We start from the raw sequence: 18494 nt of genomic DNA, 5'->3' as shown, positions 1-18494 counted from the left end.
ACCAACGAGATGATCGATAGTGTGATGACGTTTCCTGACGATCCCCAAGTCCGAGCTAGCTTCGACGATCTATAAAACATGGAATGAACACACAAAGTAAGCTTTAAAAGCTTAGTAAGCTATATAGAAATAAATTCATCACATAAATATTTGCATAACAAATCAAATATGCTAAACATAGCTGTTCACATTCAATTTCACAAATCTTTCTCATTGAACATATATTCAATATCTTGATTGGATTCATCAAATACTTTCCCTTTCAATACTTATGTAAATCTCGTTCGTACCTGAGTTGTTTAATCTCATTAACACATTTCTTTCTCAACTTGCCTTTGCCCATTGAACCGTTCGGAATCATTAAGGATACTCGAAAATCACATGAGCTCGTACAATGCCATATCCCAGATATGGTCTTACATGTTATCACATATCGATGCCACTGTCCCAGATAGGGTCTTACACGAAATCAATTAACGATGCCAATGTCCAATACATGGTCTTACATGTAATCACATCTCGACAACCTAATGTCATGACATTTGTAACTTTTTCGATCCGTGCTCGTATTTTATCGTTCAAAATTCAGAGCATTTCAATGATATTAAAACATATATGTAGTGGGCCAAATTTGCCCGGCCCAAACAAACACAAAAGACCCAAACGGCCCGAAAGCCAAGCCAAACTTCGGCAAACCCTAGGGCAGAAGGGTCCTCGCGCCGCAGCCTTCACGAGCAGCAACCACATCACCTCCGTACGCCCTAGTCTCCAGCAACCACGCCAACACAGCCCCGTACGCCTCACGCCAAGGGCCAACGCACGTCCGTACTCTACCTGCAAAAAGGACAAACCACACGGCAGCAAACACAAACAAAAATAGCAGAAAAGCAATTGAAAAAGGGAGTTTTTCATTTATTTTTCTTTTTTTTCTTTTCTTTTGCTATAAAAAGCCAAGCTTTTGATCCTTGTAAGGGTTACGAACTCCTACACATTTTTACGCAAGATATACGAGCAATACAAAAAAGCAACCAATATCGGAAGGTGATTTTTCGATCTAAATCTCCGGGCTTTCTTTCTTTGTGATTATTCTCTTGTTTTTTTTTACTTTGAAAGCAAATAAAGTAAAGAGGAAAGGATCTACCTACGCATATGAGCCATTGGAGACCATCTCTTCTTCGTTGAGATCGAAGCTTAAGAGAGGTTTTCGGGCTAAAAATCTTACCTTTTGGGGCGGGGTTTAAAGTAGGAAAATGAAACGACTTCATGGCGAGCTATCTTCCATCGGTTTCAATGGTGGAATGTGGAAGTCAAATGGTCGAACAGAGGGTTAGGGAAGCATCGAAATCGGCTGTGTTGAGACCCTAATAATTGGGTTCTCTGCTTATGGCTAAAAGGAACAGTAAGCTGCCATTCAATGGCCTTTAATTTTAGGAATTAGACGAAACGGCGCCATTTGGGATATTGAAGGTCCGCGCGTCAACCCGGATAGCAACCCGGATCCGCGCCTTTTCATTCGGAATGGGAAATTTGCGCGATGGGTCCTCTGTATTCGCGCGAGCCTTCGATTGCGCCTTATGCGCCTTGCTTTTTTTATTATTATTTAGGCTTATAATTTGTGCTTTGTTGCAATCTGATCCGCGCCTAAACGCATCATTTTGGGTTCTGGTATATTGCCAGTTTTAGTCCCTTGCATTCGCGCGCGCGTCAAAACTTAGTCCTTTTCCTAATTTCAGCAACTGATTTTATTTATTAATGATCCTTTTAGTCTCATTTTTGTTTCAATTGAGTTTTTTTTTTGTTATTTTCAGCATTTTTATTCTTTGAAACCCTTCTATTTTTGAGACTTACTTATTATTCACCATTTAATATATTATTTTGGAATATTTTATCAAGTTTTGCATGGTTTGTTATTCGTACTTTTATTTATATGTAAATACATCTATACATGTAACTATATATATGTATATATACATATATACATCTATCTATTTTCTTTTAAATTTGTTTGTTTAAACTCCTATATATATATACACTTTATAATAAGGTTACTTTTATTTTACGCATGTTATTAATCTTACATTATTCTATACATATAGTTTCTTTTAAATATATTCTCGTCTTTTATTATATAATCTCTTATAACATGGTTTTTAAATTATTATGGTGTATATATATATGTTTTTTTATTAACACCTATGCTTAATCTATTTATATATATGTTACTAAATCTATGTATTTATACCCGTAGTTTTCTTTATATATATATATGAGCACGTTCGTAAAACTATTATGTAGTTTATAATAAAATTATTTTAGCCCTATACATAATATATAAATGTTTTTGCATGTATTTGCCTTTAGATTTATATGCATGTATATGTATATATCTTATTATTAATCTCATGTTTTTTTTACAATAAACTTGCGTATACACATGTTTTATAAATTTATTTTGTGCATTATGTCTTGTCATATATCTCCACTATTCTTTTGTATTGTATATATTTTAAATTATCGCATACTTTTGTCAACTCTTTAAATAAATTTGTGCTGAAATCATTTTCCATTCAATTCAATTCAAATTTTCATTTTCTAATATCTATTTCAATAATTATATATATTCTTATTTTTATGTAAATCTGTCAATTCATACATTATGTGTTTTAAAATATTCATTCTACGATATATATATTTTAATGATTGCATGTGTCTATTAAGCTTGACATTATTTTACAATAATCTTATACCATGTTGCTTCTTTGAATTGCATTCTATTTTATGCCTCTAATAATTTTATTATGTCATGTATGCCGTCGTTGCATTTTATTCATTATTGCCATGATTAATTGTTCTCCATGCATAATTGAGGTTGAGTCATATTTTCAAGCTAATTATACTTAATTGCTCATTTTCTTGGTTGATCGATATTCTCATTCATCAAGTATGGTATCTCATATGCGCCTATTATCCCATCTCATCGTTTTCATTTGGTTTTTCGAAATGTGGTTTTATAAAATCCAATTTCTACGATTAATGTCATCTTATTTCAAATCGAATTAATATGTTTTTAAGTATTCATCCAAAAATTCTTCAAAACGAAGACGAAATTTGATGTTCGGCGATTCACGGAGTCGTGCCCTAACGTGTTGGGTTGCAATTTCGTATTTGCTCAAAATAATCGAATTTTCCTTCGAAATTTCATTCATATCTTTTAAAATCCCTTAAATGAAGATGAGATTTGATGTTTGGCCATTCGCGGAATCGTGCCCTAACGTGTTGGGTTGCAATTTCGTATTTGTTCAAAATAATCGAATATCACTTTAAAATTTTGCTCATGTCTTTTAAAATATCTAAAATGAAGGAGATATGTGTTATTTGGCAATTCGCGGGATCGTGCCTTAACGTGTTGGGTAGCAATTTCCCGATTGTTTAAAATAATCAAATATCCCTTCAAAATTTCACTCGGCTCTTCTAAAAATCCTTTAAAACGGAGGCAATACTCGGTGTTTGACGATTCGGGAATCATGCCCTATCGTGCTTGGTTGTGATTTCTCGTTTAGTCAAAACAATCGAATATTCCTTTAGGTTTTCACTCGCTTTTAGAAAACATTCTTAAAAACGAAGACGATGTTCAACGTTTGGCGATTTGAGAATCGTGCCCTATCGTGCTGGGTTGCGCTTTTTCATTTGTCTAAAATAATCGAATATCTCCTCGTAATTTTACACGTATTTTATAAGGGGAGGCAATGGTCAATGTTTGAAATTCGAGGAATCGTACCCTACTGTGCTGAGTTTCGATTTTTTGTTGGACTAAATAGTTGAGCATCCTTTTGTGATTTTCAAATTATAAATTTTCGGTCATCGAAACAAGAAGATTTTTTACAATCAACTTGGATCACTCGAACGTTATTAGAAAAGAACCACATTTCCAAAACATTTTTATCTTAGACCTAAGGACAGTATTTAATCGATTTGGTACCAATTTTGAGCGTAGTGAGGGTGCTAATCCTTCCTCATACGTAACCGACTCCCGAGCCCATTTTCTCATATTTTCGTAGACCAAAATCGTTATTCTAGTAAACCAAAACATTTTATTAAAATAACCAAATCCTTAGGTGACCCGATCACACCAAAACAAAAGATCGATGGCGACTCCATATTTCTATTTCCCAAAAACTCGACTTCACTATTTCTCATTAAAATAAAATTTTTTTAAATCGAGGGATGGTTTCGACAGCTTGACGACTCCACTGGGGATTGAACTTGAGAGTCGAGCCATGAAAATCGATTATTTACTGTCCTTTTGTCAAAAATCAAAAATGAATTTTAAAAATCATGTATCTTTCGATTGCATGATTGTTTTGGTGCGGGTCTTGTATAATAGTATTGCATTTTATTGCATGACCACCGTGGTCACACCTTCTAAGTGGGAGTAAGAAACTACGCTTTCGTGAGGTTTTCACCTCCACATTGGCTAGTGGATTGCTTCCGGGGTACATCCGTACCTATGATTTCGTGAGATTTTCATCTCCGCATGGTCATAGGGAAATGTATCCCCCCGAACCGAACTCGATCTATATGAGCCTATAATGGGTGAGGATTGAGGAATCTGCTGGTTCGGGTACCTCTTTTCCTAGAACTAAACCACATATAGTGAACCTTAGGAGCTATCCTTGGGTGGAGCCGCGTCGAGCCTTAGTACTTACCTGTATATGCGTTATAATCACCGTTTATGTGCTTGCATTCTATCGCTATTATTTGATACTAACTGATGTTTTGTTTTGATTGTCTTTCTTGCATGACATTGCATACTAAAGGAGGCGTTAATCTACATTCAATTACTAAGTTAGAAAATTTGACATGGAGAATGAATTTCTTAGTAAAGTCGAGGATAATGCGGCCGTTCGTGCTTGGTCGGAAAGGCTACAATCTGAGAGAGGGGATAGCTTAGCAGAAGGGCATGTATCGGAGCTACGGGATTTCACTCGCGTCAATGTAATACAGAATGAGCTGCAAGAGTTGAGAGACATTTGGGCTAGTTGGGATGAAAGGATCAAGCAGTTGTTTTACCAAAGTTATGGTGATATATCCTACCTGTTAGACATTAGAGTGGATAAGCATTTGTTCCGAGCCTTGGTACAGTTTTGGAATTCCGCATATAAGTGTTTCACCTTTGGAGAAGTGGATTTGGTACCTACTATAGAAGAATACACTACGCTGCTTAGGTGTCTAAAGATTCAGGTCCGGAAGACTTATGCCCGGGTTTTTAGTAGTCAGGCTTTCGTGAAGAAACTGATGAGCATTTCTAGGATGAGCGAGCCTTGGGTCACCGCTCGGATTCAGCAAAAAGGAGATAGCAAATATGTCCTTTGAGATAATTTGCGAGATTTGATCTTGACTCATCCAGACGAAAGAAAGAGGGTCGATATATTTGCCTTAAGCATCTACGGATTAGTGATCTTTCCTAAGGCTTTGAGGCACGTGGACGAGGCGGTCATCGACTTGTTCGATCGCCTTGAGAAGGGAATCACTCCAGTACCAGCGATATTGGCAGAAACTTTCAGATCTTTGAGCTCATGTCGGAAGACGGGCGAGGGGCGATTTATTGGATGTGCTCAACTATTGATGGTATGGTTTTATGGGCACTTTTGGAAGGTAGACAAGGATTCCTACCGAGTTTTTTCCGAAGGTTATTCCCCTTTGAAGGAAGAAGCAGCTATACAGAGGAGAGAGGATATCTCAGAGGGGAAATGGATGGATATTTTTCAAAACTTCAAGGAGGGGGATATTGAATGGAGAGCTTATTGGATGGTCCCTGACGAGATTTTGTACCGATGTGGTAACTTCGATTGGGTGCCACTGTTAGGAATCTGGGGAGCTACCGGGTATACTCCGTTGATAGCCTTGAGGCAATATAAGTCGAGGCAGTTTGTACCCATGACCTACGGACTTGCTCAAAGTGAATTCTCTTTTAAGGGTGCTCATTATAAAAAGAGAGTTCGGAAGTTATCGGATGCTTGAAAGCAAACTTGTTGGATGAAAAGGTTAGCCGTTGGTTCCATGGTAACGCCCGAGTACAGCGAGTGGTTTAAGAAGAGGATTAATGACAATATTCCTAGGCCAAACTTAGAGAGTGCTCGACCTATCGGGGAACAATTACAGGTCGCCCCATCAGAATTGGAAATTATAAAGCAAGATTTCGAGAAAAAGAGTTTGGAGCTTGGGAAGAAGATCGAGCAATTGGAAGAAGAAAAGATGCACTTAAGGTTAGACGCTGATGTTCAGAGGTCAAAGGCTGAGAAGTGGAGAAAAGAAAAAACCAAGGCCGAAGAAGACCTAGACAGCCTGAAGACGGACTACAAGAAGCTACGCCTATCTATGAGGACTGCGGGCTTAGGTAAGACTTCCGAACAATGGCGCCATGAAATTCGGGAAGAAAAGGCCAATACCGACCGGTGGGAAAGGAAATTCCGAGAAGCTCAAGCACGAAATGAAGATTTGGAGAAAAGTCTGTCGGAAAGTAGAAAAGAGCGAGGTGAATTAAGGGCTAGAGGAACAGAACTCGAGAAGTCTCTACATCAGTACCAAAATCGTAACACCGCAATAGAGCTAAGGGCAAGTTTGAGCAAGATAGAAGAAATGAAACGAAGAATAGGAGAGTTAGAGGCATCACTACAGAACTGTGAGATGCAGATCCATTTTTTCGAGGCAAACGAGGATCGTTGGAAAGAGCAGCTTCACCATGTGCAAGACCAAGTCAGAAACAGAGATTATCTTATGGGGGAAGCCATAACCCAGATTCGGGAGGTAGCCGACTACTTGCAGACTTTAGCGGTTCAGGCGGACACACTGAGCGTGAAATATGAGTTGGAATCAGATCGCGGACAAGAGCTGGCCTCGTTGCTTAAAAAAATTAAGACTTTAAGTGTTAGAGTGAAATTTTATTTGTAACTCGACTTTATGTAAAAGATTTTATTTTCAAGTAAAACTTTCTAAGGGCAATTGAATCAAAAAATTGATGCCTCCTTTGCATTCATGCATTTGCATTTGCATCATATCATTATGCATTAAAGGCCATAAGAGTTTTCTAATTAATTAATTAAAAATTATTTCAGTAACCTGGAAACCAACGAAAACCAACCAACCACACACCCCTACGGTACAAGAAAAAAATCAATGGATAAGAGACTCGAGAAATTAGAGCAGATGCAAAAAGAAATACAAGAACAAATGCAGTCTCAGATGCAAGAGCAACTAGCCAAGATTCAGCGAGAGATGAAAGAGCAAATGATGGAGTCCCAGAGGGAAATGATGAGTCAGTTATCCCAGCTACTGTTGGGAGGAACGGATAAGGGAAAGGGCCCTATGGACAAAGTTGAAAAAACTAACGAGGATCCTCAATACCCCCTAGCTTCACTCCGACGCATGTACCGATGAAGCCCGAGATTAATTTACCGAAACCATCTGTCACGATCATGCCCCAGCAGGTTCAGACCGGAGCTTCGGTACCGATAAATTTCTAAACCAGCTCAGGCTCTAACTTTGTCAACAACCCGAACTATCCGCCCGTTCCCGACTTGGATGAAATTGCTGAAGAGGAAAAGGCGAGGATGGATTCGCAAAAATAATTGGAAGAATGATACAGATGGCTCGAGGAAAAATTCAAAGCCATGGAAAGCGTGGATCATCATCAAGGGATTGATGCCAAGGACCTGAGTTTGGTCCCAGATTTAGTCCTTCCCCCCAAATTCAAAATGCCCGAATTTGAGAAATACAATGGAATGAGCTGCCTTGAAGCCCACATCACTATGTTCTGCAGGCGAATGATGGGATATGTTAACAACGATCAGTTATTAATCCATTGCTCTCAAGATAGTCTGGTCGAGGCGGCGTCTAAGTGGTACAACCAATTGAGTCGCTCTAAGATTAACTCGTGGAAGGACCTGGCCCAGGCCTTTATGAAGCAATACAATCATGTGACAGACATGACCCCTGACAGAATCACTCTCCAGAATATGGAGAAGAAATCGAATAAAAGCTTCAGGCAGTACGCACAAAGATGAAGGGAGGTGGCCATACAAGTTCAGCCACCACTTCTAGAAAAGGAGACAACGATGCTCTTTATTAATACCTTGAAGGCTCATTTTATCACTCATATGTTGGGAAGCGCCACCAAGAGCTTCTCTGATATAGTAATGACGGGAGAAATGATCGAAAATGCTATAAGGAGCAGCAAGATAGAAGCCAGATAAAGTACCAGAAAGTCGGTCCCGAGGAAAAGAGACAATGAAGTGAACAAGACGAGCACATCTAGCAAAGGTCAGCCTAAGTCATTCACCGTAAATCAACCCAAGGCGGTGACCACTAATCAGCAAAGCTCTGTAAGACAAGAATCCAACGCAAGGGAGAATACAGAAAGACCACAATTCACCTCTATACCCATGACGTATAGGGAGTTGTACCAGAACCTGTTCAACGCTCATGTGGTCTCCCCTTTCTACCTGAAACCACTGCAGCTCCCGTATCCTAAATGGTATAACACGAACGCCCGATGTGAGTACCACGAGGGAATCATTGGGCACTCTATAAAAAACTACGCAGCATTTAAAAAATTAGTTAAAAGACTCATTAAGATAGGGATCGTGAGATTTGATGACCCAGCCACATCCAATATAGCAGCAAACCCGCTCCCCAATCATACCGACCAAGGAGTGAATGTGATATGTGAAGGCTTGAACAAGAAGACCAAGTATGAGGTTCCTGAAGTCAGGACTCCGTTGAGGCGAGTATGAATGGAGATGGTCAAGAGAGGATTGATCGCATTGGATTCGAGGGAAGAACCTGAAGAAGAGAGAAACTACTGTGAGTTTCACGACGAAGTGGGGCATGAAATCCAAGATTGAGTGGAGTTCAAGGTCCTAATACAAAACATGATGAACAATAAAGAAATGGAATTTTATGAAGAAGCCAAAAACCCCGTAGTGGGAGATATATGCGCATCAGAGGGAGAATCGATGGCACAAAATCGAACACCTAACTATCCTATGGTGATCATTTCGAGACCCAAAAATAATAAAGTTGGAGTACAAATGCCACCGAGAGTCATAATCTAAAGACCTGCAGTCTTCTCTTACAAAGATGGCAAAAATGTCCCATGGAATTATGATTGCAGTGTGATGATGCCGGGAAAGGAGAGCCCGATTGACGCTTCAAGAGGGGATCAGGACAAGGGATCCTATACACGTAACGGGAGACGTTACGATACGGTGAATGAGGAGGCACAACCCAAAAAAGGAAAACCCCAGATGGTCGAGAAAATAAAAGGAAAAGCAACCAAACCTGTTAACGAGCCAGTTAACGAAGAAGAGGCCAAGGAGTTTTTAAAATTCCTAAAGCATAGCGAATACAGTGTGGTGGAACAGCTACGCAAACAACCAGCCCGCATTTCAGTGCTGGCTTTGCTTCTGAGCTCGGAAGTCCATCGCAGCACGCTAATGAAGGTCTTGAATGAAATGTATATTCCCAATGATATCTCCGTTAACAAGTTGGACCGCTTGGTTAACAACATCAGTGTCGATAACTATATCTTCTTTAATGACGATTAGATACCACCCAGGGGCATGGGGTCGACTAAAGCTCTGTATATCACCACACGCTGTAAAGGGTATACGCTGCTAGGCATACTAATTGACAATGGATCCGCCCTGAACGTCCTGCCATTGACCACGCTGAACAGATTACCTATAGACAGCTCTCACATGAAGGAGTGCCAGAACATCGTGAAGGCATTCGATGGTACGGAGAGAAAGGTGATGGGCAGAATCGAGGTACCCCTTCAGATTAGGCCAAACACATATGAGGTGGATTTCCTTGTAATGGACATCAAACCCTCATATAATTACTTATTGGGGAGGCCCTGGATACATTCAGCTGGGGCGGTGCCTTCCTCGTTGCATCAAAAATTGAAGCTGGTGTCAGAGAGAAGGTTGATAACGATTAAGGCTGAAGAAGATATTATTGCAACTGTGAGCAATAATGCACCCTATTTGGAGACAGATGATGAAGCAATCGAATGCTCATTTCAATCTTTGAAATTTGTTAACGCGACGTTCATCGCCGAGGGAAGTAAAATTTCGGTGCCGAAATTATCCAAAACCACGAGGATGAGCCTCCAACTGACATTTGGAAAAGGGGCCCTACCCGGAAAAGGACTTGGGAGACATCTACAAGGAAGAACTGAAACGCCAATGCTGAAAGACAAGAGAGACCGCTTCGGCTTAGGATTTAAGCCAGACGTGAAACAAAGGAGAAGGGAGCTGGAAAAGAAGCAGGAAAGAAGGAGAGCTAGATTAACGGGGAAAGAAATCAAGTGGGAACCAATGATATTCCCTATATATCGAAAACATTTGTGTCCGGGGGAATCATCCATCCCAAAAGAGACACGTCAATGATGGGAGCTATAGAAAAAAGCCTGAAAAGTTTGGACATCAACGTCATGTACGAAGAAGAGACCAGAAGAGAAAGTTTATCGGACATTGGCCCTTACACACCTGGAAGTGTTCTGGACAACTGGACTGCGGAAGAGATCCCTGTAGTTTTTAGAACGAATATAGAGTAATGTCCAAAACACACTTATTGCTCTAGGCCTAGGAGTGATAAGAATCTTTTGTGAAATAGGCTGATGTTTAAAAACGATATTTCAATAAAATGCACGGTTATTATCATTTTTGAGCAGATGTTATCTCGTCCTTTCAATTTCATTTATAACCATACTAATGATTACTTTCAAATTCTTTTATTCTTGAAACATTCTTTTACATACTCTTTCATTTGTCATCCATAATCATATCATGCAAATAAATGTTTCGAATTCTTTTAATTCTTTGTATTTGCCTTCGTCCTCATAACAGGTCCTCAGATATTAATGATACGAGTGACACTGCTAGTGACTCAGAATTTCCTTTCGAGCAAGATGTGTGTATGGATAATTCTCAGGATTTTGAAGATGACCAAGGCTGTAACTTATCTCCTGATTTGCTGAGGATGGTAGAACAAGACGAGAAACAAATCCTACCTCACAAAGAATTAGTTGAAATTGTGAGTTTAGGAGAAGGACAGGAGGTGAAGATCGGAACATGTATCACTACGGAGATGAAGCGAGACCTCATTGGATTACTTCAAGAATTCAAAGATGTCTTCGCATGGTCATACCAAGATATGCCCGGGTTGGACACTGACATCGTGGTGCATCGACTCCTCATAAAAGAAGAGTGTAAGCCAGTTCAGCAAAAACTCCGAAGAATGAGGCCCGATGTCTTGCTAAAAATAAAGGAAGAGGTCCGAAAGCAGTTTGACGCTGGATTTCTGAAGGTGGTAAAATACTCAGATTGGGTAGCCAACATCGTCTATGTCCCTAAGAAAGATGGAAAAGTGCGAATGTGTGTGGACTACAGAGAGTTGAATAAAGCCAGCCCAAAAGACAATTTCCCACTACCTCATATCGACACCCTAGTGGACAATACAGCGGGACTTTCACTGTTTTCATTCATGGATGGTTTCTCGAGATACAACCAGATCAAGATGCACCCTGAAGATATGGAGAAAACCACGTTTGTAACCATGTGGGGCACATTCTGTTACAAGGTGATGCCGTTTGGACTGAAGAATACGGGGGCAACTTATCAAAGAGTCATGGTAACCCTTTTTCACGACATTATGCATAAAGAAATCGAGGTCTATGTTGATGACATGATAGCTAAGTCCCGAACAGAGAAGGAGCACATACAAGTCTTGAGAAAACTATTCTTGAGGTTGAGGAAGTTCCAGCTAAAACTCAACCCAGCCAAATGTACCTTCTGAGCTAAGTCTGGAAAGTTGCTCAGATTCGTGGTTAGTAAGAAAGGGATTGAGATCGATCCAGACAAAGTTAAAGCCATATAAGAGCTATCCCCGCCGCGCACTCAGAAAGAAGTTTGAGGCTTTCTAGGAAGATTAAATTACATTGCTCGGTTCATTTCACAACTGACCGAGAAATGTGACCCTATCTTTCGCCTCCTCAAGAAACGTAACCCAGGTGAATGGGATGAAGAATGCCAAAGGGCTTTTGATCAGGTCAAACAATACTTATCCAACGCCCCGGTGCTGATGCCACTAATCTCGATAAGCCGTTGATACTGTACTTGGCAGTATTTGAGAATTCTATGGGGTGCGTATTAGGTCAGCATGACGAGTCGGGAAGGAAAGAAAAAGCCATTTATTATTTTAGTAAAAAGTTCACAGAATGTGAGACAAGGTACCCGCCGATAGAGAAGTTGTGTTGTGCCCTAATTTGGACAACCCGAAGGCTGAGGCAGTATATGTTGTATCACACCACTTGGCTCATATCAAAATTGGACCCTTTAAAGTACATGATGGAGTCAACAGCCTCGAATGGAAGGATGGCCCGATGGCAGATTCTGCTTTCTGAATTCGACATAGTCTATGAGAACCAGAAAGCAGTAAAAGGAAGTGCAATAGCAGATTTTCTGGCCAGTAGAGCCTTGGAAGACTACGAGCCTTTGAACTTCGACTTTCCGAATGAAGACCTAGTGTGTATTGCTACGGCTAAAGAAGGTGCTCCGGAAAAACTTCTTTGGAAATTGAACTTTGATGGGGCATCAAATGCTGTGGCCAATGGAATCGGGGCCGTCTTGGTATCCCCAAACGGAGATCATTATCCATTAACTAGTAAATTGGATTTTGATTGTACAAACAATATGGCGGAATATGAAGCGTGCATCATGGGTATTCGCGCAGCCATAGAACGTAAGATTAGAGTGCTAGAGGTGTATGGGGATTCCGCGCTAGTGATTTATCAACTCAAGGGAGAATGGGAAACCAGAGACCCCAAGTTGATTGACTATCAAAAATTGGTCCTTGAATTGGTTAAAGAGTTTGATGACATCACCTTCCACTACCTTCCATGAGACGAAAATCAGATGGCTGATGCTTTGGCTACTTTAGCCTCTATGATCAAGGTAAACAAACAAGAAGATGTCAAACCCATCTGGATGAGCATTTATGAAATTTCGACCCACTGTTATAATATTGAAGAAGTTGAAGAAAGAGATGATAGCCCTTGGTATCACAATATATTGCAATACGTGAAGAATCGTGCATACCCGGACCAGGTGAGCGAGAATGACAAAAGAACGCAAAGAAGACTGGCCATCGACTATGTCTTAGATGGGGATATATTATACAAAAGAAGAAATGATCAAGTGTTACTAAGATGTGTAGATGCTGTAGAGGCTAAGAAAATCTTGGAAGAAGTCCATGAAGGCGTCTGTGGGACACATGCTAACGGCTTTACAATGGCCAGACAAATTATGAGATTCGGGTACTATTGGTCCACCATGGAAGGAGACTGTATCAATTATGGTAAGAGATGTCATAAATGCCAAATCTACGGAGATAAAATTCATGTGCCTCCTTCACCGCTGCATGTCATGGTTTCTCCATGGCCATTCTCTATGTGGGGCATGGATGTGATTGGACCGATATTGCCGAAAGCTTCCAATGGGCATCGGTTCATCTTCGTGGTTATCGACTACTTCACCAAGTAGGTAGAAGCCGCTTCGTATGCTAGTGTGACCAAGTCGACAGTGAGCAAGTTTCTGAAAAAGGAGATTATATGTCGATATAGAATGCCGGAGAGGATTATATCTGACAATGCATTAAACTTAAACAATAGTACGATAGCAGAAGTCTGCAGTCAATTAAAGATCAGACATCACAACTCTTTGCCGTATCGCCCGAAGATGAATGGGGCAGTGGAAGCGGCAAAAAAAACATTAAGAAGATTATGGGGAAGATGACCGAAACCTACAGAGACTGGCATGAGAAGTTACCATTTTCCCTCTTTGCTTATCGAACGTCAGTCAGAACTTCAACCGGGGCAACCCCTTTCTCCCTGGTCTACGGAATGGAAGCAGTGTTGCCAATCGAAGTCAAGATCTCGTCTCTTCGAGTGTTGTCAGAGTTAAAGTTAGAAGAAGCCGAGTGGATCCAGTCTCGATATGATCAATTGAACCTAATTGAGGAAAAGAGGTTAAGAGCTATCCGTCATGGTCAGATGTACCAAAAGCGAATGATGCGGGCTTATGACAAAAAGGTTCACCCTAGAGAATTCCACGAAGGAGACTTGGTTTTGAAAAAGATCCTTCCCATACAGAAGGACTTTCGAGGGAAATGGATGCCTAATTGGGAAGGGTCTTACGTGGTGAAGAAAGCTTTCTCTGGAGGAGCATTGATTCTAGCCGAGATGGACGGTAGAAACTTGCCCAATCCTGTAAACTCGGATTCGGTCAAGAAGTATTTTACCTGAAGAAAGAGAGGCCAAAGTGAAAACCCGTAAAGTGCGCTCTGAAAAAAAAAAGAAGAAGAAGATGAAGAAGAAGAAGAAGAAGGAGAGGCCAAGGTGAAAATCCACAAAGGGCACTTTGGAACCAAAGGGGTTTTTGAGTTGAAAACCCGAAAACGGGCAGCTCAAATTTTGAATATGGGGCATATGGTAGTCTTGTACTTCCAAAATCAACAAGACAGAAGAACGTTACACCTTGGAGCATCAACAAAATGCGCAGGATCTCTTGAATACACATTTGGTTCGAAGGAACCCCTAAGAAACTAGAATAGTGAAACTCGTGCTGCGATATCTGGGGCATCTTTTCCTCATTTTTCACACCTCACCAGATTCGTTATCCTATGTATTCACATCGAATTTTGCTTAATAAAATTCCATTGGTCCATTATGATAATCTTTTTCGAGCATTTTTATTGAAATCGAAATTTTTGAACATGTAATATTCACACAAAGGATGTTATGCATATTACTCTAAAAAAGTCTCTAAATAGTACAAGAACCTGAAACAGGGCCACTAGTCAGGACTAACCAGGCTCAAAGTTGGAAAATATTGGAAAAAGAGAAATCCAAATTAGGACTATTTCTACAAATTTTCTATTAGAGATAACGGCTAAGTAAGAAGACGCGATAGTACATCAATGATGGAACCCGGATGAGTTATGAGCAATGATGCCTTAAGCGTTTAAAAAGAAATCACTCTCATAACGTTTCTACATTCATAATCATTCATTTAGTTAGGAACACTTGATTCATCTCGATCATAGCATCCTAGTTATTTGACATACACAGATACAGGAAACCCATATTACACGTCATGTCTTTAGAAGACAGTATGGCGACATTGGTAAATCCTGCAGATTTGGCGTCTCCATATTGGCGGAGAGCAGATCGAAGATAGCAGATTTGGCATCTCTGTATTGGCGGAGAGCAGATCGAAGATAGCAGATTTGACATCTCTGTATTGGCGGAGAACAGATCGAAGATAGTAGATTTGGCATCTCTGTATTGGCGGAGAGCAGATCGAAGGTCACAGATTTGGCATCTCTGTATTGGCGGAGAGCAGATCGAAGATAGCATATTTGGCATCTCTGTATTGGCGGTGAACAGGTCGAAAATAGCAGATTTGGCATCTCTGTATTGGCGGAGAGCAGATCGAAGATCGTAGATTTGGCATCTCTGTATTGGCGGAGAGCAGATCAAAGATAGCAGATTTGGCATCTCTGTATTGGCGGAGAGCAGATCAAAGATAGCAGATTTGGCGTCTTTGTATTTACAAAAAACAAATCGAAGACGACGAATCTCGGCTTCCTAAAGTTGCGGTGAAGCAGATTTAAGCCATCACTCTAGCTCCCTAAAGTTATAATGGAGTAGGCTGACGATTGCAAACCTCGTCTCCACTGGAGCAGATCAGAGAAAACGAGCCTTAACCCCCTAAGTAGTAGGGCAACGGGCCGAAGATTGCAAGATTTCGTCTTCCTCAAGTTGCAGTGGAACAAAATCAAAGTCACAATCCTTATCTCTCTGAAGTTGCAGTAGAGCAAGATAGAAACACACGAACCATATCTCCCTGAAGTTGCAGTGGAGCATTTTGAAGCTACCTGAAGAAAGGAAGCACCAAGGAGTCGAAGCTCAGCAGGCCCTGGCAAAATTGGCCCATTTATAGTCTTTGCACTATTCTCATTCCACGATAATGAGCAAAGAAGAGCAGCTATACTAGGCCAAATTTGTCCGGCCCAAACAAACACAAAAGACCCAAACGGCCCGAAAGCCAAGCCAAACTTCGGCAAACCCTAGGGCAGAAGGGTCCTCGCGCCGCAGCCTTCACGAGCAGCAACCACATCGCCTCCGTACGCCCCAGTCTCCAGCAACCACGCTAACACAGCCCCGTATGCCTCACGCCAAGGGCCAACGCACATTCGTACTCTACCTGCAAAAAGGACAAACCACACGGCAGCAAACACAAACAAAAATAGCAGAACAGCAATTGAAAAAGGGCGTTTTTCATTTATTTTTCTTTTTTTCTTTTCTTCGGCTATAAAAAGCCAAGCTTTTGATCCTTGTAAGGGTTACGAACGCCTACACATTTTTACGTAAGATATACGAGCAATACAAAAAAGCAACCAATATCGGAAGGTGATTTTTCGATCTAAATCTCCGGGGCTTTCTTTCTTTGTGATTATTCTCTTGTTTTTTTTTATTTTACTTTGAAATCAAATAAAGTAAAGAGGAAAGGATCTACCTGCGCATATGAGCCATTGGAGACCATCTCTTCTTCGTTGAGATCGAAGCTTAAGAGAGGTTTTCGGGCTAAAAATCTTACCTTTTGGGGCGGGGTTTAAAGTAGGAAAATGAAACGACTTCATGGAGAGCTATCTTCCATCGGTTTCAATGGTGGAATGTGGTAGTCAAATGGTCGAACAGAGGGTTAGGGAAGCATCGAAATCGGCTGTGTTGAGACCCTAATAATTGGGTTCTCTGCTTATAGCTAAAAGGGACAGCAAGCTGCCATTCAATGGCCTTTAATTTTAGGAATTAGACGAAACAGCGCCGTTTGGGATATTGAAGGTCCGCGCGTCAACCCGGATAGCAACCCGGATCTGCACCTTTTCATTCGGAATGGGAAATTTGCGCGCTGGGTCCTCTGTATTCGCGCGAGCCTTCGATTGCGCCTTATGCGCCTTGCTTTTTTTTATTATTTAGGCTTATAATTTGTGCTTTGTTGCAATCTGATCCGCGCCTAAACGTATCATTTTGGGTTCTGGTATATTGCCAGTTTTAGTCCCTTGCATTCGCGCGCGCGTCAAAACTTAGTCATTTTCCTAATTTCAGCAACTGATTTTATTTATTAATGATCCTTTTAGTCTCATTTTTGTTTCAATTGAGTTTTTTTTGTTATTTTCAGCATTTTTATTCTTTGAAACCCTTCTATTTTTGAGACTTACTTATTATTCACCATTTAATATATTATTTTGGAATATTTTATCAAGTTTTGCATGGTTTGTTATTCGTACTTTTATTTATATGTAAATACATCTATACATGTAACTATATATATGTATATATACATATATACATCTATCTATTTTCTTTTAAATTTGTTTGTTTAAACTCCTATATATATATACACTTTATAATAAGGTTACTTTTATTTTACGCATGTTATTAATCTTACATTATTCTATACATATAGTTTCTTTTAAATATATTCTCGTCTTTTTATTATATAATCTCTTATAACATGGTTTTTAAATTATTATGGTGTATATATATATGTTTTTTTTATTAACACCTATGCTTAATCTATTTATATATATGTTACTAAATCTATGTATTTATACCCGTAATTTTCTTTATATATATATGAGCACGTTCGTAAAACTATTATGTAGTTTATAATAAAATTAATTTAGCCCTATACATAATATTTAAATGTTTTTGCATGTATTTGCCTTTAGATTTATATGTATGTATATGTATATATCTTATTATTAATCTCACTTTTTTTTACAATAAACTTGCGTATACACATGTTTTATAAATTTATTTTGTGCATTATGTCTTGTCATATATCTCCACTATTCTTTTGTATTGTATATATTTTAAATTATCGCATACTTTTGTCAACTCTTTAAATAAATTTGTGCTGAAATTATTTTACATTCAATTTAATTCAAATTTTCATTTTCTAATATCTATTTCAATAATTATATATATATTCTTATTTTTATGTAAATCTGTCAATTCATACATTATGTGTTTTAAAATATTCATTCTACGATATATATATTTTAATGATTGCATGTGTCTATTAAGCTTGACATTATTTTACAATAATCTTATACCATGTTGCTTCTTTGAATTGCATTCTATTTTATGCCTCTAATAATTTTATTATGTCATGTATGCCGTCATTGCATTTTATTCATTATTGCCATGCTTAATTGTTCTCCATGCATAATTGAGGTTTAGTCATATTTTCAAGCTAATTATACTTAATTGCTCATTTTCTTGGTTGATTGATATTCTCATTCATCAAGTATGGTATCTCATATGCGCCTATTATCCCATCTCATCGTTTTCATTTGGTTTTTCG

General features: G+C 39.4%; 1 long non-coding RNA gene across 1 annotated transcript; it reads right to left on the bottom strand.

Moving 5' to 3' along the window:
• Positions 1-473: 473 nt before the first annotated feature.
• Positions 474-16991, bottom strand: LOC121206588 (uncharacterized). Its single transcript, XR_005901657.1, has 2 exons — positions 16641-16991; positions 474-834 (listed from the first exon to the last, which is right to left on the bottom strand). It is a non-coding gene; the product is annotated as an uncharacterized lncRNA (long non-coding RNA).
• Positions 16992-18494: the final 1503 nt, after the last annotated feature.

This window comes from Gossypium hirsutum, chromosome A09 (genome assembly GCF_007990345.1).
Source record: "Gossypium hirsutum isolate 1008001.06 chromosome A09, Gossypium_hirsutum_v2.1, whole genome shotgun sequence".
NCBI lineage: Eukaryota > Viridiplantae > Streptophyta > Magnoliopsida > Malvales > Malvaceae > Gossypium > Gossypium hirsutum.
The sequence above is the reverse complement of the archived record's forward strand: the minus strand, read 5'-3'. Positions and strand labels throughout refer to the sequence as shown.